Source organism: Malania oleifera, chromosome 8 (genome assembly GCF_029873635.1).
Source record: "Malania oleifera isolate guangnan ecotype guangnan chromosome 8, ASM2987363v1, whole genome shotgun sequence".
Taxonomy (NCBI): domain Eukaryota; kingdom Viridiplantae; phylum Streptophyta; class Magnoliopsida; order Santalales; family Ximeniaceae; genus Malania; species Malania oleifera.
Window position 1 is genome coordinate 15,118,647 of NC_080424.1, and position 26,415 is coordinate 15,145,061.

The following is a 26,415-nucleotide window of genomic DNA, read 5'->3' on the forward strand; positions in this document are numbered from 1 at the left end:
TCCATTTAAACCAGTAAATCCATAAAAATTGCTGGCTTAATCTATTCACCTTACCTGATTTCCTGAATTACGCTAGCACGAACCCCGAAATGATACCCGCAGCGCTCACCCAAACCCTAAATCAAAAACCCTAGTTTAATTAGATAAACCCCAAATAACCTATTATTTCAACACTTTCTCAACCCATAAACCTCAAATATACGTTTAAAACCCCAAAAATTAAGAATCCTAACCCTTACCTTAACTTTGGAGTGATTCCTGAAAAGCCTAGTTTAAAAATCTGCTCCGCTAGATGGGTAAAGAATCTCCCCTAGAACACCGTAGCGATTTCTATTTGATGATTCGGCTTGAATCTGGGCCAGAAACTTAGGGAGAAGGCAGAGGAAATGTTTCTAGAGAGAGAAATGAAGAAAAAAAATGTTTTCTTTGCAGAGAAACTTCCTCTAATATTTTTATACACAATGTTGCCATGTGGCTTCGTCGACTAAAAGACAGGATTCGTCGACGAACCACAGAAGGTAATTCATCAACGAGAGGATACATTCATTGACAAAACTTAAAATTTGAAATTCACTTACTCAGGATCTCTTCGTCAACGAGGGATTGAGCTTTGTCGATGATCCCTAGAAGAACACTCATCAACAAAGTCAAGAGATTCGTCGACGAGGTCTGCTGCCTTTTAAAAATTTTTCCTTTTCCCCATATTATTTATTTATCTACTCTATTTATTATCTTTCCTAATTATTTTTAATAATTATAATTTTCCAGATCTTTACATTTTCCCCTCCTTCAGAAAATTTTGTCCTCGAAATTTTGCTAATCATTCATTTTTCACCTTTCTTACAATTATTAACCAACTATATCATAGAGTTCAATATACACCATCATCTAAAATTCTATATTAATGACAATCAAATTAAACCTTAATTATTTTAAACATAAACTCATACCTACACCCTTGGCATTATTTGCCTCATCCAGGATCATCGTGTAGACACGTGCTGGTCCACCTCCACCTCGGGGTACTTGCCGATTTCCCCAGTTCTAATTCGGTGCAGGTGTATCTGGCAACAGCACATGACAGTTCCGCATAATATGCTCTGGCTTACCACACCTATAGCAGTTAGGACCCCTAGCTTGGCATTCACCTCTGTGCCTCTTATTATATCTATGGCATACAGGGTAAGATAAATCATTCCAATACCAAAAATAACTATGATCTCTCGTCTCCTGCCTTAGGCCCATGGTGTCCCTTTTTCTCTTCCACGAGCCTTGACTACCCTCAGCTTGAAAATTGGGAGGTGCAGACTTCTTTCTTTGCTTTGATGGCTCTGTACCGCCCTAGATGCTCTTTTCCAGTACCGAAGCTTTATCTACCAAGTCTGAAAAATTTTGGACCTAGAACCCTACCACTAGTTCAAAAATCCTTCGTCTTGGGCCTTTTCAAACATTATGGCCTTTTGCGTCTCGTTAGGGATCATAAAGGGTGCGAAGCGAGACAAATCCACAAATTTTAATGCATACTCCCCAATAGTCATATTCCCCTAGGTTAAATTGGTGAACTCCTCAACCTTTTCCTCTCTAGTGAACAAAGGAAAATACCTGTCAAAGAACAACTCCTTAAATCGTTCCTAGGTCAGCACCACTTTCACCACCCTCTGTCCCTCTAGTAGCTTCGCAGAAAGCCACTAGCGCTTCGCATCCCCTGCCAACTTAAATGCGGCATAGTGAACCTTCTACTCGTTTGTGCAGCCAAGTACTTCTAGTATTTCCTCTATTTGTTGGAGTCAGTTTTTTGAAATCATCGGATCAGTTCCTCCCTCAAAAGTAGGAGGATTCAACCTCATGAATTCCTTAATACTACTGCCCCGATCTACTACTGGACAATTATGCTCTTTAGGTTCCTTTCTTATTTCGACCCTAACTTGACGAGCTATACCCTGCAGCATCATGGAGGTATCAATATCCTCTTCACGATAAGTCACAGAATCATCCCTTCCTTTAGCCTCTACATCCTCACCCCTAGGATCCATCGTGCAAATAGGATAGAAAAGAGATAAGAATTACATTATCATAATCTCTATCAACACAATCATTAATCTAAATTCCAATATACACCCAACTTTTCAATTTAAAACAAGTCTCACAATTCAAAAACGAAATCATCTAAGGTTTACCATGGCTTTTCTGAGGCCATCAACTGCTTCAGAAAAATCATAGGAAATCGTCGATGTATTTCCACCTCCAAATTATAAGGTAAAATCCTATACTTTCCAATACCTAACCTACCCATTTCCTATCCTTATTGTCACCTATTCCTATACTCTGCTATTAATCATCTTTAAGTCTGCAGGATCCCAAAACCTAATGCTTTGATACCAAAATGTAACACCCTGAAGCCGAAACCAGGGTCTGGAGTGTTATTTGAAATAAATCTCTGTTACTGCCTTGTGATGCCCCAAACCCACCAAGCGGGACCTAGGTGCCACCTGTTCTATTACCTGTACCTAGCTTTATATCAATTAACCAACGAAAATTATAACAATTCTTCCATAATATACTAGAGTTTCTATATCTATATACATCTTAAAAACATAACCCAACATCCAGTATTCACAACATTTACAACTTTAGAAACATAAATATATTACAACCCCAAAATATACACATCCATAGTTTATACCCTCTCTCTCTATCAAAAGTGATACACCAGCCCCGAGCTCACTAGGCTCGATCACGCGAAGGTCCTGAAAAAGATAAAATTCCATATTAGGTGAGACACATCTCAGTAAGTCAGAATAGATTAACATTAGTGTGTGGCTATGATGAGGTTTGTGTACAAATATATACATATATATAATCATCATTTATAAACATATCACAATTATGAAAACAATTTTTGTCCCTGCTCATATACATGCATTGTATCTTAATAATTCCTAAGGATTGGGGTGATTACCCACCTATACAAGTAGCACTCCTCTACTTTGATACCTTATGCAACCCATTGCTACACCTGAAGCATATTAGGGCACTTACCTTACTCAATAAGCCCTCAGGTTGATAATTTATCTCGTACTCTCACACAAATTCAAACAAAAGATTATTGGCAGAAGGAAGTTCCCAAGAATAGGAAAGATTACCCACCCATACAAGTAGCTTTCCTCTGCCCTAATATGTTATGCAACCCAGTATGGCTACATCTGATACCTATCAGGGCACTCGCCTTTCTTAGCAAGCCCTTAGGTGGAGAGTATACTTCACCCAAATAAATATGATACTACAATATACAAGTCATTCTTACTTTACTCGATATCTGTTATTTCGGTAATATACATCTTTTGATGTTCTCAATAGTTCATATTACATAGTTCACTTTCATAGTTCACATTACGTGAATCTCCTGTATAGTTTCCATCACGTGAATCTCATATAAAGTCCACATTATGTGGATCTCATGTAAAGTCCACCTTACTTGGATCTCATGTAAAGTCCACCTTGTGTGGATCTCATATGAAGTCCACCTTATGTGGATCTCATGTCATATACATCATTTGTAACAGTTCGCATCATGTGAATCTCATGTCATACACTCCCTGTGCAATAGTTCACATCATGTGAATCTCATGTCATATTTAACAATACACATGCAATACATATTCTTATTAAATTTTAGTATTCCCAACATCTCATAAACATACATATCATAACTCATCACAGTATTTACATTTACTCAAGCAACATCGTTTAAATAATACACATAATCATATCATTCAAAATGAAAAAAGCCAACCCATGTTCATCGTTCAGTTTATTGAAAATAAATATTTAATATTCTTCACATATATCCAGAAAATTCATTACCTTCCATATTTCATTTTCAAAAATAATATCTACACAGCCTTAGGCTCAAAATCGTAGTTCAAACGGTTGGCATTTCTTTTAAAACTCCCTCGATAATCATATACTTTTATATACTTATATATTTTCCATTTAAATTGGTAAATCCATAAAAACTACTGGCTTAATCTATTCCCCTTACTTGGTTTCCTAAATTATGCTGGCAAGAACCCCGAAATGATACCTGCGGCACTTACCCGAACCCTGAATCAAAAACCCTAGTTTAATCAGATAAACCCCAAATAACCTATTATTTCAAACTTTCTCAACCCATAAACCTAAAATATAAATTTAAAACCCCAAAAATTAAGAATCCTTACCCTTACCTCAACTTTGAAGTGATTCTTGAAAAGCCCAGTTTAGAAATTTGCTTTGCTTGATGTGTAGAAAATCTCCCCTAGAACATCGTAGCGGTTTCTGTTTGTTGATTCGGGTTGAATCCGGGCCGGAAACTTAGAGAAAAGGCAAAGGAAATGTTTCTAAAGAGTGAAACGAAGAAAAAAAATGTTTTCTTCATAGAGAAGCTTCCTCCAATCTTTTTATACACGATGTTGCCACGTGGCTTCATCGATGAGAAGACAGGATTCATCAACGAACCACAGAAGGTAATTCGTCAATGAGAGGATACATTTGTTGATGAAACTTTAAATCTAAAATTTCTCTTTGTCGATGAGGGATTGAACTTCGTCGATGATCCCTAGAAGAACACTCATCGATGAAGTCAAGAGATTAGTCGATGAGGTCTGCTACCTTTCAAAAATTTTCCCTTTGCCCCTTATTATTTATTTATCTTCTCTATTTATTATCTTTCGTAATTATTTTTAATTGCTATAATTTTTCGGCTCTTTACACACATGCTTATAGCATGTCCTCTAGTATCTATATTGTCCTCTCCATCTACCCATCTATCTGAGGTTGAAATGTTGTGCTGAATGACAACTGAGAACCCATGGCTCCTTGCAAATTCTTCCAGAAACGAGATGTGAACTGTGGGTCTAGGTCTGATACTAGATGTGAACTGTGGGTCTTGGTCTGATACTATGGATATTGGTACATCATATAGTCTAACTATCCCATGAATGTATAACTCTGCTAGTTTGTTCATGGAGTAGTTAGCTGTAATAGGGAGGAAATGGGCAATCTTCATCAAAAGGTCTATGACCACCCAGATGACATCCTGTCCATGCAACGCCGGCTATAATCCTGTGAAAAAAATCCATTGATATATGCTCCCACTTCCATTCAAGGATGTGAAGGGGCTGCAATGATACCATTGGTCACTGATGCTTAGCTTTCACCTACTGACATGTCAAACACTGATTCACAAACTCAGCGATCTATCTTTTCATATTGCTCCACCAAAAAGATTCTCGATGATCCCTATATATTTTAGTGCTACCAGGGTACACTGTATAAAAGGACCGGTGCGCTTCCTCCAAAATAATCCTCTTTATCTCAGGGTCGGCAGGTAAGCACGGCCTAGTGTGGAATCTTAAGGCCCCATCATTTGAAATACTGAGCTCTACTCCCTGTCCATTTTGCACTTGATCTATAGGCTCCACTAACTCTGCATCATTCCTCTGAGTAGCTTTAATTCTTTCCTGTAGGGTTGGCTGTAATACTAGATTGGAAATAAATTCCTGGTGATCATCTTCCACCAGCTCCACATCGAGCCTTTCTAAATCCATCTAGATCGAATGCTGAATCATCCATAATGACACTGCTGCTCCCACTGATTTTTGCCTCAGAGCATCAGCTACCATATTAGATTTTCCAAGGTGGTAACTGATGGTGCGGTCATAATCTTTTATCAGATCTAGCCATCTCCTCAACCTCATGTTTAATTCTTTCTGTGTGAAGAAGTATTTCAAACTCTTATGATTAGTGAAAATCTCACACCTACCCTCATATAGATAGTGTCTCCAAATTTTCAACACATAGACCACCGCAGCTAGTTCTAAATCATAGGTAGGATAATTCTTCTCATATTCTTTCAGCTATCGAGAGGCATATGCTACAACTCTCCCCTACTGCATCAGAACACATCTGAGCCCTTTGTGTGACGCATCACTGTAAATCATGAAACCCTTTTCCTTTGAAGGAATTGTCAAAATCGGTGCAGTGATGAGTCGCTACTTCAACTCCTGAAAACTCCGTTCACATTCGTTGGTCCACTCAAATTTCACATTTTTCCTAGTCAATCTCATTAAAGGACTCGACAATTTAGACAAGCTTTCAACAAATCTGCAGTAGTATCCTGTCAAACCCAGGAAACTCCTGATCTCCTGCACATTTTTCAGTCGTGCCCAATCAACTACAACCTCAATCTTACTCAGATCAACTGAAAAGCCACCCCTAGATACAATGTGTCCGAGAAAAGTAACTTGCTCCAGCCAGAATTCACATTTCCTGAGCTTTGCATACAACTTTTTTTTCCCTTAGCATATGAAGCACTATCCTCAAATGTTCCTCATGCTCTTCAGGGCTCTTTGAATATACCAAGATGTCATCTACAAAAACTACTACAAGCCGATCTAGGTACTAATGAAAAACCATGTTCATCAAGTCCATAAACATAGCAGGAGCATTCGTCCAACCAAAGGGCATAACTAGAAACTCATAGTGGCGATAACTAGTTCTGAAAGCTGTCTTCTAAACATCTTCTACTCTAACCCTTACCTGATTGTACCCAGATCGTAAACCTATCTTTGACAATGTCGGTGTCCCCTATAATTGATCAAACAAGTCATCGATATGGGAAGCGAGTGCTTATGCTTGATAGTTACTTTATTAATTACTCTGTGGTCGATGCACATTCTCATCGACCCATCCTTCTTAATTAGAAACAATACCGGTGCTCCCCAAGGCGACATGCTCAGCCAAATAAACCCCTTATCCAATAATTCCTGCAACTGTTCCTTCAAATTTTTAGTTCTGTCAGTGCCATTCTATACGGCGCTTTAGAAATCAGCGCTGTCCCTGAACTAGATCAATAGAAAATTCTGCCTTACATTCAGGAGGTAGACCCGAGAAATCCTCAAGGAATATATTAGGAAAATCCCTCACTACCGAGATATCCTCTAATCTCAACACCCCTTTTGATACCTCCTTCACACAAGCCAAATATCCTTGGCAACCCTCTAACAATAACCTCCTTGTTTGAATGGAGGATAACAACTGTGGTGGGGTGCGCACACATGACCCCACAAGTCTATACTCCTTTCCTTCTAGAGGTCTAAATACTACCTCTCTCTGATGGTAGACAATACTGGCATAATGGGCAGCTAGCCAGTCCATCCCCACAATCACCTCAAACCCATACATCTCTAAAACCACTAAATTAACTGGTAAAGACCTCCCCTGAATACAAACTGGAAGTTCCTGAGTACCTTTCTACACAACAATACAACCCTAGTCGGCGTAGAAATTGACAAACTGATGACTAGTGGTTGAATTTCTATCCCACAAAATTTAATAAACTCCTAGGTGATAAAATAATGAGTCGCCCCTAAACCAAACAAAGTAGGAGCTTTATATGACAGTATTGAAATAGTACCTGTCATGACATTTCCTGGCGTCAAAGCATAGTCTAATGATGGGGTGATGTTCCTCTATTTACCACCTTAGGATGCTTGGTTACCTCCACTATACGGTCTAAGAGCAGGCGCAATCACTCGTGGTGCTCGACAGTCTCTCGTTATGTGTCCAGGCTGATGGCATCAGTAACAAACTATCTCTCTGACCTGGCACTCTTGTGGGTGTCTCCTGCAACATTTGGAACAAAGAGGGGGCATCGGTTTGCCCTGTACTACTCAGTCTCCTATCTCCTTCTCTAGACACCTCTACTATCCTGCATCCTCCAAGGCCCCCGGCTGGACCTTGCCTAAAAATCTGGAGGCGCGGGCCTCTTCCTCTGACTTTGTGCCATAGCGCCTCTCTGTAGGCCACCCTCAATCAATACGGCTCTATTAACTATCTATGAAAAATTCTAGACCCAAAAACCTACACCTGCTCATATAATCCCTAGTTTAGGCCCTCCTCAAACTTCCTCGCCTTGTTTTCCTCATCTGAAACTAAGTAGGGAGCATAGCGGGACAACTCAATAAATCTGGCGACATACTGCTGTACCGTTATAAGTCCCTAAGTCAAATGCAAAAACTTTGCCACTTTTCCATTTCTAACATTAGCGGGGAAGTACCACTCGAAGAAGATCTCATTGAAGCGGCTCCACGTCATCGCTACAGGATCAGGTCTCTATTTTTCTAACAGTCTCCTTAATCTCCACTAGCGTTTTGCTTCTCTAGTCAACTTGAATGCATAAAAAGATACTTTCTGCTTCTTGGTACAGGGGAGCAGTGCCAACCTGTCCTCTATATCCTGGACCCAATTCTCATCCACAACTAGGTTGGCCCCTCTAGAGAATGACGGGGGTCTCATGTGCGTGAACTGTTCAATCATGCAGCTCTGCTCCCCTGAGCTCCTAGCCATCTTTGCCATCACTTGCTGGGTGACGCTACATAGCATTGCATCAGGGTCTCCACCACCTATATTGGAAGGCCCAACCTCATCACCTCCAGGCCCCATCTTGAAAATGATACAAAACAGTCTTAGAATTTTGTCTTCATAATACCATTAATACACTTAAAAAACTAGGATCCATAAAATAATCTTTTTAAAACATTCGTCTTCACATCCTCAATCCCAACTTTTAGATTCAATCCTACCACTTAGAAACAAGAACTGGCGATAGTTTACTATGATTTTCCTAAAGTTGTCACCCTAGGAAAATCACAAAAACAACCACAAAACTCTTGCCTCCAGGTCACAAGATAGAACCCTAAATTCCAATCTCATCCTCTAATAATAGCTGACTCATATCTCAACTTACCCATCTCCTATTCTTCTCAAAATCCATTCCTATACCCTAGTATTGTATTCCGCTGTTTACTAAAGTCTGTAGAACCTAACATCCTAGGGTCTGATACAAAACTGTAATGCCCCGATTTTCATACCATTTTATTTATTTCTCCAGTAAATAATAAATATTAATCAAACACCTACCATGTCACAAACTTAGATACCATATCAACATAACCCGAACCGAAATAAGGTACTGGGTAATCAGACTCTCTCATACAAACATACCTAATGGCGGAAGTCAAAATTTACATACCATCTAGAATACAGATAACCAGAGTTCTATACATCCATGCACATTCCTAAAAAAAAAAAAAAAATCCATAACATACTCTAGGGAATACATCCCTAACACAAGACACTTACCTTGACTATTAGGGTACTAGCACCCCTCTATCTTAGAACTCTATCTCCAGGTGTATTACGGTTTCTTGAAATATTTAAACATTTGGGTGAGACAACTCTCAGTAAGACGGAATAAATTACATACTGTGTGTGGCACTATGAGTTTAGTTATATCATAATACACTCATATAAGTAATTATATCATCTGAGAAAATATATAGATATATACTCATAATCATATAGATATAAAATATAATTTCTTAAGCTTTAATACCATTTAACATACTTATACATATACAACCAATATTTATCAGTGAAGTTCCTGAGGATAGGGGAGATTGCACGCCTATACATGTAGCGCCCCTCTGCTTTGATTTCGTTTGTAACCTTGCCCAAATAGTATGGGTGCGGCTACAACTGATACTTATCAGGGCACTCACCTTACTTAGTAAGTCGTCAGGAAGAAAGTCTTACTTCACCCTAATTATTTATGTAATTAAATTCACACTCTTTTACTCCTCATATCCATTTCACATTCTAGCTTATGAGTATCCTCATTATTTCATACATGTGTTGTCTGTAACTCATGGATGCCCTGAGGATATTACCACGTCATGCTTCCCCCCATAACCAGGTTGTACGGCCCGAAGGCTGGATCTAAACCGTAGTTGGCCTACTCGGTTAGATCAAAATAAGGAATCTATCTACTCATCTGTAGTACGATTGGCCTGTTCACTCCTAGTCTTGACACCAGGTGGCAAAACTATTCTTCTCACTAACTCAATCGATTGTCACACTACACTCTCCATAAGATCGTGTGGTTGCACTTATCACCTCACTAGCAAAGGTATCATGCTCTGTATCAACAATAGTCCATCAGGGTTCTCATTTACACATTCTCATACTCAAATTTAAATATTCACAATTCATTATTCACAATTCAGTATTCACATTTCAGTATGTTCGTTCATCTCAGAACATCAGTAATATTCTCGTCATTTTCTGTTTCATTCTCATCATTTCAGTACATATTCCGTTCTCATAATAGTATATATCTTATTTTATGTATTTCAATGAAAACAAACCTATATAACACATTTATCATTACCTAGTAAAATACATGTCTATTTCACAATTTGTCATTTCTAAAAAAATACTCATCGATATATCACTTTCATCATTTCTCAGTAAAATACACACACACACACACACACACACACACACAGATATATATATATATATATATATATATATATATATATATATATATATATATATAACAATACTGGGTTTCTCATATTTTCACATCTGAGTAAAATATTTCCATACTAAAACAAAGTATCATTTCTTAGTACAAAATACATTTCTCAGTTTCTAACACTTTCCCAATATAAATTTATTATTTCAAAATTCCTCAATGCCACACAATTTTTTTTTCATCTAATACTCATATTATAATTATCACAATCTCATTTTCACATATTTACTCCACCAGTAATTTCAAAAAAATAACTGTTATAATTTATTCTCCTTAACTGGCTTATTGAAAGGCTTGCTAAAATCCCAAAATCCTATGCCTGCGGTGTTCAAAACTCAAAACCCCTGAAATTCACATTTTCCCCCAATTGAATCCCAGAATAATTCTCATTTAACATTTCCTATGCCCTATATACTTCAAATTAACAATTAAACCCTAAAATACCTTACTTACCTTGGTTTTGAAGCGGTGCCCAAGAACCCCAACTCAACGATCCGCTCCGATTAAGTTGTAGAGAATCTTCCCTAGATCCTTGTGGTGGTTTCTAATCATTGAAACGGGCTTAAACGAAGCCAAAATCGAAGAGATAGAGAGAAGGAGGACCGAAACCCTAGAGAGAGAGAGAGTGTGAGGGAGAGAATTTTCGTGGAACAAAAATGACCCGCTGCCTATTTATAAGCTGGGACTTGTCGACGATACACGTGTACTCATTGACAATCCACATAAGGCCTCTCATTGACGAAGATAAAGGGTTCATCGACGAACCCTTAATGGCTTGAAATTCTCTGCTCTCGGTATCTCTTCGTTGACAAGACACGTGTACATGTCAACGAGACCTAGAAGGACGTTCATCGATGAAGACAATGAGTTCGTCAATCAGTCCTTGTTGATGCCCATTTTTAAATTTCTTTTTCCTTCTTTTTCTTTCTCTTTTCCGTTTTCCCTTTATTATTTTCATAAATTAAAATTTTGAGGTCTCTACATATTTGCTTGGTAATTCTTGGATGTTTCTTATGTTGTTTTTGGACTCCTGGATTACAACATGTTGATTGTTATTTTTTGTTTTTGTGCTGATTCTACTCTATGCTTTAGCGTGTTTGTCTTCATTGTCTCATCTCTTTTTGATTGATGTCAAAAGGGGAGAATTTTTTTAGCAAAAACTGAAACAACAGCAAAACTAAGACTAAACTGAAATATGGAATCTGAGATTGAATTGAGATATACACTGTTGATATATACTACTGATATTATGAATTGAAAAATATGAACTTAACATTGATGATCTTGAAATATGAACTTAAATTGAATTTGATGAACTGAAACTAAATCTGATGTAATCTGATATGCAATCATATAAATAATTGATTTACTTTCCAAATTTTGTTACGGGTATGCTTATTGTAAGAGGGAGCCTTTTTAAGGCTTACTCATTTTTACTCATTATTTGTCATCATAAAAAAGGGGGAGATTGTTGGCCTAACAAGGCTTAAGAATCTTATTGTGATGATAATAAAGCAAGGGAGTTTAACATATTTGGTTAAGTGATGATGTGTCAGGATTCAAGTGGTTTTAATAAAAGGTTCAAGATCTGAAGTGCTTGATGAAGTTTATTAAAGCTTGGACTCAAAGAAAGAAGTTCTAATGCAACTTAAATTCTATTGAAGAATGAAGACAAGATAAACTCAAAGAATGAAAGCAAAAAGCATGAAAACTTAATGTTTTAGAAAGTTATAATCTTAAGACGTCTCACGTAAGTACTTTGCAAATCTCAATATAAATGTTTGAAGCTCTTAGGAATCATTATGGACTTAGAGACCTGCTTTTGGAAATCTCGAAAAATATTTTAAAGACTTAATTAAGTTTTCCAAGATTAAAGATTTAAAATCAAAGTTTTTGGAAATTTCTAAAAGCTGTAAGATCAGGTGACTGATAGTGTTTCATTTGTTGATTGACATTTTTATACTGAAAATTTTGAGCAAATAGAATAGAAACAAGCGACTGATCTCTAAGGCTTAAGCGATTGACTCAGTACCTACTTTTGAAATATACTGAACTACAATAGCTTAGGTGACTGACCATTTAGGATCAAGTGACTGACACTGCACTAACTTTCAAAATTTGCTATTCTATAAAAGATCAGGTGACTAACGATGATAGTCTCAGTTGACTGACCTTCGCAATTTTCAAATTAAAACAATGAGAGAAATTTTCCAAATCGGATTGCTTGGTACCCAAACCTTGTGAAAACTTGGGAAACACTCTAAGAAACTTGGGGACTACGAAATTAACTTTTTTTTATCTATAAATACTTAGTAAACCTAAAGATCAAATATACCTACAAACAGTAATCAATCTAAATTATTTCTACTCTTCAAAGAAATCTTACTAATATTTTTGCTGAAGCAACTGTTGTGTTCTTGCTAATAAAAGATCACGGTTCTTTGATCTTTCACTGAAATTTTTAATCTAAGAAAGAACCTCAGTGATATTTACTCGAGCTTCATCTTTTTATATTGATTATTGATTGAAGTATATTGGTATTCAACTATACTAATCTGCTCTTGTTGAGAGTTCTTTTTATTCACAAGTTGTTCTTCCTTATCTTGTTATTTTTTGATGATTCAAGGTTGTTGAATCGTTGGCTAACAAGAAGGGGTGTTCTTGTTAGAGAGGGGTCTCCACCTGATACGGAGAGGTTGTAACTTGGTCTGTAAAGAAGTTGGAAAGGAAAATCCTCATAGCAGTTGCTTGGGGCAAGGACGTAGGCCGCTAGCCGAACCTTGTAAAAATACGGTCTTCAGCTCTTCTCCCTACTCTCTTTAATTTTCTGCAAACATATAACCCGCGTGTATGATTATTTAACACTTGCTAAATATTGAGAGTTGCTAAAGTTTCTTACTTTGATCCATATTTGAAATCAACATACTATATTGATTGATTGATTAAAAAGAAATTCAGATTATCAAATTTTGAAACCCACTGAATTACTGAATTTGTTTCATATTTAAATCCAAGAAACGTATTGTTTATCATTATTTGGTTGTTAAGTGGTTGAACAAATTCAGAAGTAATCTTGAATATTGATTTTACTGCACTGTTGAAATTAATTTTGCTCTATCAATTAAAGGAAAGTTTCAGGTTTTGTAAAATCAAATCTCTGATATGATTTATTCTAACTGGTCATTGATTAAAATAAAATTCAAATTTTGAATATTCTAAGATTTTATTCAAACTGATCTTTGTTGACTTAACTTAAAAGGATTGTTGGCTGTGCTTGTACGGTTGCAAATCAATATCATTGTGATTATATGATTGTTGAATATTAATTCATTGGGTTAATTCTTAAATCAAGGAGTTTGTAGAAAAAAAGTTTTAAAGAAATTTTAATAAACCCAATTCACCCCCCTCTTGGGATTTCACTTTACTTCTCACAAGTTTTTTTCCTTGATTTGTCCTTAAAAAATCACCTCTATATGTATGAGTATGACATTTTAAGTGAAGGGTTTTCCAAGAAGATTGATATGCCCTAAGGTCAGTCTATGGTCTATGTTTTGAGCTTTCAATCCCATCATGCATGAATGCATTATTACAGACCAAAATATAAATATGTTTACAAATAATATATATATATATATATATGTATATGTATTCCTCTTCTTCTTCTTTTGCTCTTCTGATTTTTTTTTTTTTAATGGAGTACACCAAGTGTATAAGCTTGAAGTCCTTCATGGCTTCCATTTTCTTGCCCTTATGTGTGTGCTAAAATGTAAACCTGCTCATGCACTTAAAAACACACATAAGATACTTGTGCTTTGTCAGCGTCAAAACAGGGATTGGACTCAAACAGTCAACAATCTCCCCCTTTTTGATAATGACAAACACATAAGAGCAAAATGGGCTAAGCCTGAAAAGGCTCCCCCTAAGAACATACATATCTTAAAAATAAACAATATAACTTGAACACTTTTAAGAAATAAGACATTTTAATTCATAATGCATTTAGGTTTAGCATTAAAGCACATTAAATCTCAGATATTTACTCCATTAAAAATTTGCCCTATCAAAAATTCTCCCTTTGGGCATAAAGTTATTTATCATTATGCTCATAAAATTCTCCCCCTTTTGGTATTAGCAAAAGGGCTAAGAAAGTAATGATTTTTCTGGTTAAGCATTTAAGCACACTTCATAATATAACCAGAAAAGCATCCATATGAATTTTAAAGATAGACAATTTCAAATGCAAGATCATATGGCTAATCCAAATAATTATGGCTAATCAACATATTTCAAATTAATGTTTTCAATAAAATCATCACATTTAAGAATATGCCACAATGAATTCAAAACATATCTAAGCCAACAATGTTGGTGAGCATGACAAGATGGAAACTTAATTTTGGATGCTCCCTCTTTTGATTTGAATCCTACCTTAGATGCACTGAACAACTTATACTAGTCAAAGATTAATTTTATTCAAGGCGCAAAATAGTATAAGCAATTATCAAAAGAACAACTATGCTGAGTGTCGATTAAACAACCTTTATCACTTGACCAGTATAGTCTCCCTATAGATTACATATGCATAAGAAAAGAAATATTATGGCATGATATAATGCTTATAACCAAGAACAATCCATATCAATTTATAGAGCTTTAAAGGCAGGATATGATATTCAGGGTTTTCAGAAGAGCCTCAATATTCAAAAAGTGAGACATGATGCACATGAGTCCTTTATGAGCTTTTCTCTAAGGATAGAGCTCAGCTCCCCTAAATATTTTCAAGCATGCATTTTCAACTAAGGATGAAGATAAAATTTTCATTTTATCATTCACTCATCCTCTCAAAACCAATTCCAGCATGCAGTATTTTATAACCGTTTGGCACAAGGTTACTGTATATTGCATTCTATTTAGCACTTGATAGCCAACAAGGCTATACTCAGATAATTATGCAATAATCATGTGGTTTACTCACGCATGCACCAAATCATAATTTTTTAAGCACATGGTCTTTGAATTTTGATTATATTAGGAAAGATCTAACAAAATTTTGATAGCATGTCGTCTGTAAATACGACATTTCCCAAATAGACATGAGCTAAAACCTGGTTGTTTTCAGCAAATAATTCATTTTAAACATGCAACAACCTAAATCCACTAAAACATGCAATTCATATCACTGAATCAACCATGCAAGTGGCATTCAGTTCAATTACCATGCACTCCAAGATTCACTACTAGCATGCAATACACAATACTGCATCAACCATGCAGTTGACGTTCCAATTTAAGCATGCAATCCAATAGTCAAAAGCATTTAAAAAAATTAACTATCCATCAGACAGTATAAGCATTAAGCAAGAATGGATAATAGGCTACAGAGCTATACTTGTAAAACATATAGGCATAAATAAAGTATAATCATGAAAGCCTTTAATTTATGTAGTTATGAGAGGGATATGCTCCCCTTGATAGCCAAGTGCTTTAGATTTTAAATGATTCAAGCTTGGGTTTTAATGCTTAGGCTTTAAAGGACCAAAGAGTCACAATCAATATCCCTTCAATGAATAAAGCCTACCATGCCTCCATTCTTATGAATTTCAGTATGTAAGAGGCTCAAGTTCAAATGGCTTTCAATCTTAACTACTCGTGCATAGGTTTATTAGATACTTGTGCTTTCATATTGATTGAAACTTGGTGCAATTATCTTAGCCATTTGATACCAATCGAAGGATATGAAGCTTGAAATGATTTGACTTCAATTTGAGAGCTTGTGAAGCGAATTTAAATGAATAAACTTAGAGATTAAATTTCTTATTTGGTTTAAAAAGGTATTCAGGAGATGTTGGACATTTTCCAAAATATTTTCATGCTAGTAATCATGTCCAGGCTTGGACAAAGAGTATATAGGAGAATATGAATCTTTCTTGAGAAAAGCTCTTTGGTGCTTTATGATTTATCACTGTTGGATTGTATCCTTTAGATGTGATCACATATTAGAACGAGGATAAGAACCAGTGAAAGATTGAATCTTTACCAATTATGATTGTGGTTTGGTAGAGATTTCCGATGGAGTAGAGGGTGAACCAAGATGAGGGAATGCTTGCATTTTAAGCATAATAGAAACATTTTAATATGACTTAGTGAAAGACTTGAATTCCTTAGTGGATGCTCCCTAATTTGATTATAAAAGGATGCCCTATAATAAGTCTAGGAATATTAGGAATTCATTATCATTAGTGCTTATGACCTGAGTGATGACTAAATTTTGATTCAAGCTTTTATATTTAAAAAAAAAAATGAGTTTAGGGTAAGATGATGTATAGTATGAGATGGATCCCTAAAGCTCAAATTTGTGCTATGGACAAGAGATGCTTAACTTAAGATTTTCATTTTGGGCATGAATTAATCATTTCGAATTATTTACCAAGTGAAATTACCTTTGTCCATTCAAAAGTGGATTATGCTTTAGCATGCTTCTAAGATATTATGTAGTAGTGAATTTATGTTATTCAACTTAGAAAATGAAAAGATCCAGATATTTTCGATAGATAAACTCTCAACTTTTACTTTGAACCAATCAGAGGACTAATGTGGATTTTGTGGAGACAAACGTCTCACTCAAGCAGAGATTACCACATCACTCAAGCAGAGATTACTACATCCATTTTCAGGTCAAAGCTTGCATGCTATAGCCAATAATTTTATATTTTAACCAATCTTTATGAAGTATATTCATTAAGTTCAAATTGGATATATTACATGAAATCTCATATTGGCTATATTTTTAAGATTCTTAGTACAACCATAGTGTATAGTGTATAGTACAAGCTTTATACCATTCAATCACAATATATCTTTTGTTGTCAGCCCTAGATATGAAATTGTAAGCCCTGTAGTTGAATTATAATTTATATTTTGTTGATATAGATTTTCTTCTTCAATATGTTTTTCAACAACACATTCACACTTTTCTCAATATTCAGAACTCAACTAAACTCTCAGTTAATTTATCCTTGGGCTGTTAACCAAGTAACGTACTCCTGTATGGTTTCTGCAAGATATGGTATAACCAACGTACTCCCTTTCAGTTTCCACAACCCAAATCAAAATTAAACTTTAAGTTTACTTGATTTCTATATTACATAGTATATTTAATTATCAAATAAACCATCCACGCAATTTTGATATGCTGAAAATAAATAGTAGGGAAAGAGAGAGTGAAACGGGGATTTTTACGAGGTTCGGCTTATACCCAGCCTACGTCCTTGCCTTTGGCAAACCACCAAAGGATTCACTAGTTCAGTTTCGTTGACGGGTGGAACAATACCGATTACAACACTCCTTGGTTAAGGCTAGAGCTCGCCTTCTCGAAACGATATCCCCTCGTTCGGTCATTCCTTATATAGGCTAGAGCCCGCCTCTCTAAGCAATATCCCCTTGCTTAGCCAACGATCTAAACAACCGTTGGAATCTTCAATCTACAAGAAATACAACCACAATATGTGTATAAAAATTTTGCTCCTCAAAGAGCTGATTAGTACAACAATTACAGCACTGTATACTTCAAAGTAAATAACAATATGGAAATTAACTTGAAGCTCAAGGAAGTATATCACCGATTAATTATTTGAAAGATTCAGAATTTGCAGAACAATTTCGGTGGAAGAAGATGAAAAACTCAGTTGAATTCATACACAATATGTGAGCTTGAGAGCAAGAGAGAGCCTTGAGAATTTGAGAGCAATTTGAGAGAGATGCTGAATTTTAGTTGAATTTGAATTCTTGGTTGTATTGATTCAATGATCTTTGAGGCTTATTTATAGACTTTTAAAGGTATGTAACTTGGTCCCCATGTGGTTTAAAATATTCCCCAAGTTTCCATAAATTTTGAGCCATAAGCAACCTCTTTTAAAAATTTGCCCGTTATGAAATTTTCAAATCTGTCGTGGTGACAGATGACTGTCCATTTGTGGCAGTCGTCTATCCACTTAAATTAAAGGGAAAGTAGGGTGTCAGTCATCTGTCCAAACCCACACATACGTCTGACAGTGCAACACCAGCTTCTATAACAAACTGCTGTCAAGCTGTCAGCTTCGAGTACCCTCCAGTATTTTGGTCATAACTTTCTCTGTATAACTCCAAATTTGATGATTTTGGAGTCAAATTAAAGCTAATAAAAACTCCTAAACTCCTAAAACTTTAATGTTGAACACATTTTGAAATAAAAAATTTTTGATGGAGAAAAATGTACATCAATGCAGATGTATAAAAATTGACAGCATTTGAGAAATCCTCTTTTTTGGTGCTTTTCGTTCCAAAAAAGATTCTAACCTTTTTGAAACAATTTTTGACCTTAAAAAAAATATATTTTCCAAGTATGTTCAAAGGTATCTAGGTCCAAGAAATTAATCTAAGAGCTTCATGCATCCATATTGAAATTCTTTGAAGTACTTACATGAATTTTCCTAGAGACTCATTTGACTCCTCTTTTGCTTTGAGTTCTCTTTATTGCTGATCTCTGATCTTTCAAAACTTCTTTGAGCTTCATTGATCTTTGAGCTTTCAATGCTTGAAGCTTTTTAATAGTAATGCTCTCATGATCTTCTTTAGGCTTTAATCCATGCTTCAAGCTTGATGTAATCATCCTTATTTGAAGTACAAGCTTTAATCAATTCTTTAACGCTCTATCCTTGAGTCCTGAAAATACACCACTTAAACAAAACATGTTAAGTTCTACTTGTTTGTTAGCATCAAAATAGGATATTAAGCCTTGTAAGGTAAAAAATCTCCTCCTTTTTGATGATAACAAATAAGAAGCAAAAATTGGAGTGAGCCTGAAAAAGACTCCCCCTTTCAATAAGCATCATCTTAATAATATTTGCAAGATCAATATCAATTTCAAAAACTCTTTTATAATCATGCTCATCACTTCATTCAAGTTCAAGTTTATCAATCAACATCAAGTACTTCTGCTCCTTTTGATATATTATGTTCGTGCTCAATTTTTGCAATCCCATGCTCAATTTTTTCTTAAAACTTCTCCCCCCTTTTGACATCGATCAAAAAGAGAAAAAAAATTAAGTTTAAGTAAAATCACATGTTGAGCATATCATCAAACATGCGTATCAAACCTATGAACACACTCAATTTATAGTTTTTCAATATAACATGTGTAGTGTGTTTTAACAATCATATCTTTACTAACAGCTTTTTCCTTCTTTGACATTACTCAATATTTCAATTATTGATATTATGATACTGATTTAAAATTGAATTCATGATATCTATTTAAAATTCTTGATACCAATTGAAAATTTAATTCATGATACCAATTGAAAATTCTCTGAATTGATTAATAAGGAAACAATCATAATATAAGCAATATGACATAACACTCCCCTTGAATTCAATACATTCAGTTTTATTATCAATTTTGCTTTTATCATCCCATGTTTCAAAACATTGATTCACATCATGTATCAAATATCAATATCATGTTAATATCAACAATGTCATACTACACTTATAGATATAATTATACTTGTCATGCTTAAAAGACAAATTTAACTTTTAGATTGTGATACCAAGTGAGCTTTTGTAAAATTGTGATACCAATTAAAAATTTTAAAATATGATACCAAAAATATTTGTGGATACCAAAGACTTTATAGATACCAAAGTCATTATCACATTATACACAGCTCAAGGATACCAATATAACCATTATATCTCTAATAGCTCATGGATATTAATATAAAAAACAGTAAGTCTATCCATGTAATTTATCAATAGCATGCATGATCAAGAATTAATCTTATATCAAAATTCATGCTTATACTCAATAATCTCATGCTCAGATTTTCAACATAGTGAGTCATAAATATTCAATATAAGTCAAGCATATCATGTAGCATAGGCATGTAAGCATGTAGCATATAACATATCATATAGACATGTAAGCATGGAGCATATAGCATTTCATATAGGCATGTAAGCATGGAGCATATAGCATTTCATTCTAAAAAAAAAAAACTTATGCAGTCGCCTGTCAACAAGGGGCAGTCGTTTGTCACTAAATAATCCGGTTTTTAAAAATGAACAGAAGGGTGACAGTCATTTGTCCATATGATGACAGTCATCTATCCATGAACAAATCAGTTTTTGAATATACTTAGCAAGTTGATAGTCGTCTGGAAAAACAGTCACAGACGGCTTATTGGTCACTGACAGTCGTTTGTCCATTACTTAACAGTTGTCTGTTAGTCTTCTGACTTGTGTTAAAAGCACTTCAAAAACATGCCAGTCGTCTGTCACTAGACAGACAGTTGTCTGTCAGTAGATTTTCCTCATTTCAACATATTTTTGAGTTCTCTCTTCTTTGTTCATTTAGACTTAAAATCTCAATTTGATATTTTATTAATATTTAAGTTAAGCTTTGTAAAAATCATCCTATGATTTTGGCCAACAATGCCATTTTTGAATAAGCTCTTAAACTCATTTGTTGATCATGAATTAAGTTACTTTCTCAATTTTTAAAGCGGAATGACTTAATCCATGGAGTTTTTCATTTATGAACTAGTCGTTCATCTTGGTACCCATACTTTCTTGGGTCCTGTTGGTTTGATAAAAGATGTTTCTTTAACTCTCCATATTTGTTTAGTTTTCACATCATTTCTCTTAAATGGACATTCAAACTTTATATGCCCCTTTTTCTTACATTGATAGCATATTGTATTAGTGTAGGCATTAAAGGATGTGCTTGTATTATCTTTGGAGGCTTTTGAGAAATAACCCATGTAAAGATTCCTTTTCTTTTTATTTTCAATTCCATTGAAACCAATGCCTTCTTTGTTTAGAGACATTCTTTGTGAGCCAATCATCTTATCAAGATTTTCCTTCCCTTTTGTAAAGTTGTAAATAATTCTTTCTTTATCTTCAATTTGATTCTTGAGATCATTTATCTCTTTATCTTTCTTGTCATCAACCTTCTTTTGTAATTTCTCTAATTCTAGAGATAATTTTATGATTTTATCCTCCAATTCAGAAATATATATATCTTTCTCATATACCGCAGAGGATAAGGTTCGAAGGTCTTCTATCATTCTTTCATTCTTGCTTTCTAATTCTTTGATTTTCAAGTCTTTTTCCTTTTCAGTAAGATTTTTGGATTCTAATTCTTTTGTTATAGCTTCATTCTTACTTTCAATTTTCTTGAGTCTTGAATCCTTTTCTTTTTCAGCAGTTTTAATTGCTTCTAACTCTTTCATCAATCCTTTATTCTTATTTTTCAATGAAGTATTTTGTTTAGTTACTTTGATTAGCATCTTATGGACTTCGAATAAGTCATTTTGAAGTTCTTCATAAGATGACATGCTTTCATCATTGGATTCATCACTACAAGACTTATTTGAAGATTTAGATAAGGAGCTTTTCTCATCATCCCAAGCCATAAAGCAAGTATAAGCAACCTCTTGGTCACTTGATTCAATTTTAGAACTACTTGTACTCATCATGTCCCAAGTAGTGGCTTTCACGACCTTTTTATTTTTCTTCTTAGATTCTTTCTTAAGTAGTAGTGGACATTCTAGTTTAATATGTCTAGCTTTGTTGCAATTGTAACACGTAGGAGTTTTATTCTTTGATTTCTTGCTAACTTCTTCTGATTCATTTGATTCGGATTTTTGATTTCTTTTCTTGATTTTGTTTCTCCTTCTTAGTATCCTTGCTAGCTTTTTAGATATGAAGGCTTCTTCATTTCATCCATTTCACTACTTGAGTTTTCTTTTAAGGCTTTAAAGGCTATTGATTCTTGGGCTTTGGTTTTTCCATTCTTTTCATTCATTGTCATTTCATATGTAAGGAGAGAACCTATAACTTCATCTAAGGAAGTGGTTTTAAAATTTCTTCCTTCTGTTATATCAGTGGCTTTTGGTTCCCATACGGTTGGTAGCCCTCTAAGAATTTTCCTTATCATCTTATGAGTAGTATAGGTTTTTCCTAGAGCATTTAGGGAATTGATTATGTGAGTGAACCTAGTAAACATATTAGTTATGGATTCATCTGGGTTTATCTTAAAGGCTTCATATTCACTTGTAAGCATATCGATCCTATTATCCCTAACATCTATGGTGCCTTTTTAAGTGACTTCAAGCTTGTCCCATATTTCCTTAGCTAATTTGCAAGCCATTACTCTATTAAATTCATTGGCATCTAAAGCACAATATAGAGCATTCATGGCACTATAATTTACTTGCAGCATCTTATAGTCTAAATCTGTCATATCAATTTTCTCCTTAGGGACTTGTTTTCCATCAACTATCTTAGTGGGAATTTGGTCACCTTCCATGACAACCTCCCATGCTTTCCAATCATAGTTTGGAAATATATTTGCATTCTCTTTTTCCAGAAAGTATAGTTCAAACCAAAAAAGATTGGTGGCCTAATTGAAGAGTGTCCCTCTCCAAAGGGAGCTAAGCCTAAGTTAGCCATTTAGATCTTTCTATAGCTTCTAGTTAAGAGTTGATATAACCCGGCTTTGATACCAATTGAAATTGGGAATAGCTTCCCAAGAGTGGGGGTGAATTGGATTCTAAAAATTTCTTTTAATTCCTTTTGGATTACCTTAAACTTCTTTTATTTCTTTTAACCAATTCTTGACTTATTTTTTTAATTCTTTAATCAATCAAGAACTTAGTTCTTTTATCATATCAATAACACAATTAAACAACCAATCAATCAAACACAATCAAACATTCAATCTTCAACCACACTTTGAAAGTAGAAACAATCAAACAATTAATCACAATTTCCAAACCAATACACCCAATTTGATTGCCAAATATAAATTCACTTCAGCACAATAAGATTGATGTAAAATTCAAGATTTAGCACTTTTGGAATACAAACACTATCCAATCAATCTCAAGCTTTATACCATTCAATTACAATATATCTTTTGTTGTCAGCCGTGGATATGAAATTGTAAGCCCTGTAGTTGAATTATAATTTATACTTTGCTGATATAGATTTGCTTCTTCAATATGTTTTTCAACAACACATTCACACTCTTCTCAATATTTAGAACTCAACTAAACTCTCAATTAAGTTATCCTTGGGTTGTTAACCAAGTAACGTACTCCCAAATGGTTTCCGCAAGATATGGTATAACCAACATACTCCCTTTCGGTTTCCACAACCCAAATCAAAATTAAACTTTAAGTTTACTTGATTTCTATATTACGTAGTATATATAATTATCAAATAAACCATCCACGCAATTTCGATATGCTGAAAATAAATAGTAGGGAAAGAGAGAGCGAGACGGGGATTTTTACGAGGTTCGGCTTATACCCAGCCTACGTCCTCACCTTTGGCAAACCACCAAAGGATTCACTAGTTCAGTTTCGTTGATGGGTGGAACAATACCGATTACCACACTCCTTGGTTAAGGCTAGAGCCCGCCTTCTCGAAACGATATCCCCTCGTTCGGTCACTCCTTATATAGGCTAGAGCCCGCCTCTCTAAGCAATATCCTCCTGCTTAGCCAACGATCTAAACAACCCTTAGAATCTTCAATCTACAAGAAATACAACCACAATATGTGTACAAAAATTTTGCTCCTCAAAGAGCTGATTAGTACAACAATTACAGCACTATATACTTCAAAGTAAATAACAATATGGAAATTAACTTGAAGCTCAAGGAAGTATATCACCAATTAATTCTTTGAAAGAGTCAGAATTTGCAGCACAATTCCGGTGGAAGAAGATGAAAAACTCAGTTGAATTCGTGCACAATATGTGAGCTTGAGAGCAAGAGAGAGCCTTGAGAATTTGAGAGCAATTTGAGAGAGATGCTGAATTTTAGTTGAATTTGAATTCTTGGTTGTATTGATTCAATGATCTTTGAGGCTTATTTATAGACTTTTAAAGGTATGTAACTAGGTCCCCATGTGGTTTAAAATATTCCCCAAGTTTCCATAAATTTTGAGCCCCAAGCAACCTCTTTTAAAAATTTGCCTGTTATGAAATTTTCAAATCTGTTGTGGTGACAGATGACTGTCCATTTGTGGTAGTCGTCTATCCACTTAAATTAAAGGGGAAGTAGGGTGTTAGTCGTTTGTCCAAACCCACACAGACGTCTGACAGTGCAACACTAGCTTCTATAACAAACTGCTGTCAAGCTGTCAGCTTCGAGTACCCTCCAATATTTTGGTCATAACTTTCTCTGTATAACTCCAAATTTGATGATTTTGGTGTCAAATTAAAGCTAAGAAAAACTCCTAAACTCCTAAAACTTTAATGTTGAACACATTTTAAAATAAAAAATTTTTGATGGAGAAAAATGTACATCAATGCAAATGTATAAAAATTGACAGCATTTGAGAAATCCTCTTTTTTTGTGCTTTTCGTTCCAAAAATGATTCTAACCTTTTTGAAAAAAAATTTGACCTTAAAAAAATATTTTCCAAGTATGTTCAAAGGTATCTAGGTCCAAGACATTAACCGAAGAGCTTCATGCATCCATATTGAAATTCTTTGAAGTACTTACATGAATTTTCCTAGAGACTCATTTGACTCCTCTTTTGCTTTGAGTTCTCTTTATTGCTGATCTCTGATCTTTCCAAACTTCTTTGAGCTTCATTGATCTTTGAGATGTCAACGCTTGAAGCTTTTTAATATTAATGCTCTCATGATCTTCTTTAGGCTTTAATCCATGGTTCAAGCTTGATGTAATCGTCCTTATTTGAAGTACAAGCTTTCATCAATTCTTTAACGCTCTATCCTTGAGTCCTAAAAATACATCACTTAAACAAAACATGTTAAGTTTTACTTGTTTGTTAGCATCAAAGTAGGATATTAAGCCTTGTAAGGCCAACAGCGTTTTATCAAGTCTCCCAAAAATGTTTGTATAAAACAATGCTTTGGAGATCTTAGGTTAGATCTTTGAATATAAAGATAGTTTTGTAGATTGCAAAGATGCCAGACACACTTTGTCAAAGAAATAATATTTCTCTAAATTTTTCAAACTCAATGTGATCTCGATAATATTGACTTAATGTGTGTATATATATATATCTCTCTCTCTAAGATGATAATGCCAAAGATCAACAAAATTAATACTTGATTTTTAGAAAATATCCTTCAATATGTATATAGATAGTTATGCACTTCTAAGGATATAGGTATATTCAAATAGTTTAGATGTATTAAAAAATATCAGCTTTAAACTAAGAATACACTTGAATAAAGAAATTTTAATCAATGGTCAAATACAAAACTTTCTAAAGTACTGAGTTTGTCAAAAACGATCTTTATATGAATGTGAAAACTCAATATCAAGTTTCTCTAAAGATATCAAAACAAATGGTGATATGAGATTCTCTAACAAAACTAAATGTAATAACCAAACCTCAAACCAAGTTGAAGCACAAGATATATAATAGAGATCCCTTTAGATTTTCTGAGGTGATTTGCCCAAAGATAATGTGTAGAAACTAGAGCATAGGCAAATGTACAGCAATCAGCTCAAGTATCTCAGTTTTCTTTTCAACAAGATGTGTTCTTCGCTTTACGTTGAACTTCTTGTGTTTAGCTTGCATACTAGGGTTTAGATAATCGGTATTTATAGTGTCTTACCCTTAGAATTGATCTCAACCATTGGATCAAAAGATAGCTCACGTGTTTACACAATAAAAATTAAATTTTTAATCTTTCTAGCAAGTTCAGAAGACTAAGGTCAAGGGCCCAGATGACCGGAATCACTTTTATCCTTCGAAAAAATAGCTTGGACATAGGGCCAGATGACCGAAGTCAAGGGTCAGACGATTGAAGTGTCGAGTTCAGCCAACCGAGGTCAAGGTTCAGTCATCTGAGGTTCTTTTGCCAGTTTCTGTTTTTCACCCAAAAATATTCAGACGACTGACCTTATTCTTCAGATGTCTGAGGAAATTCTTCAGTCAACCAAACTTAAAGTTCAGTCAACCGAAGTCC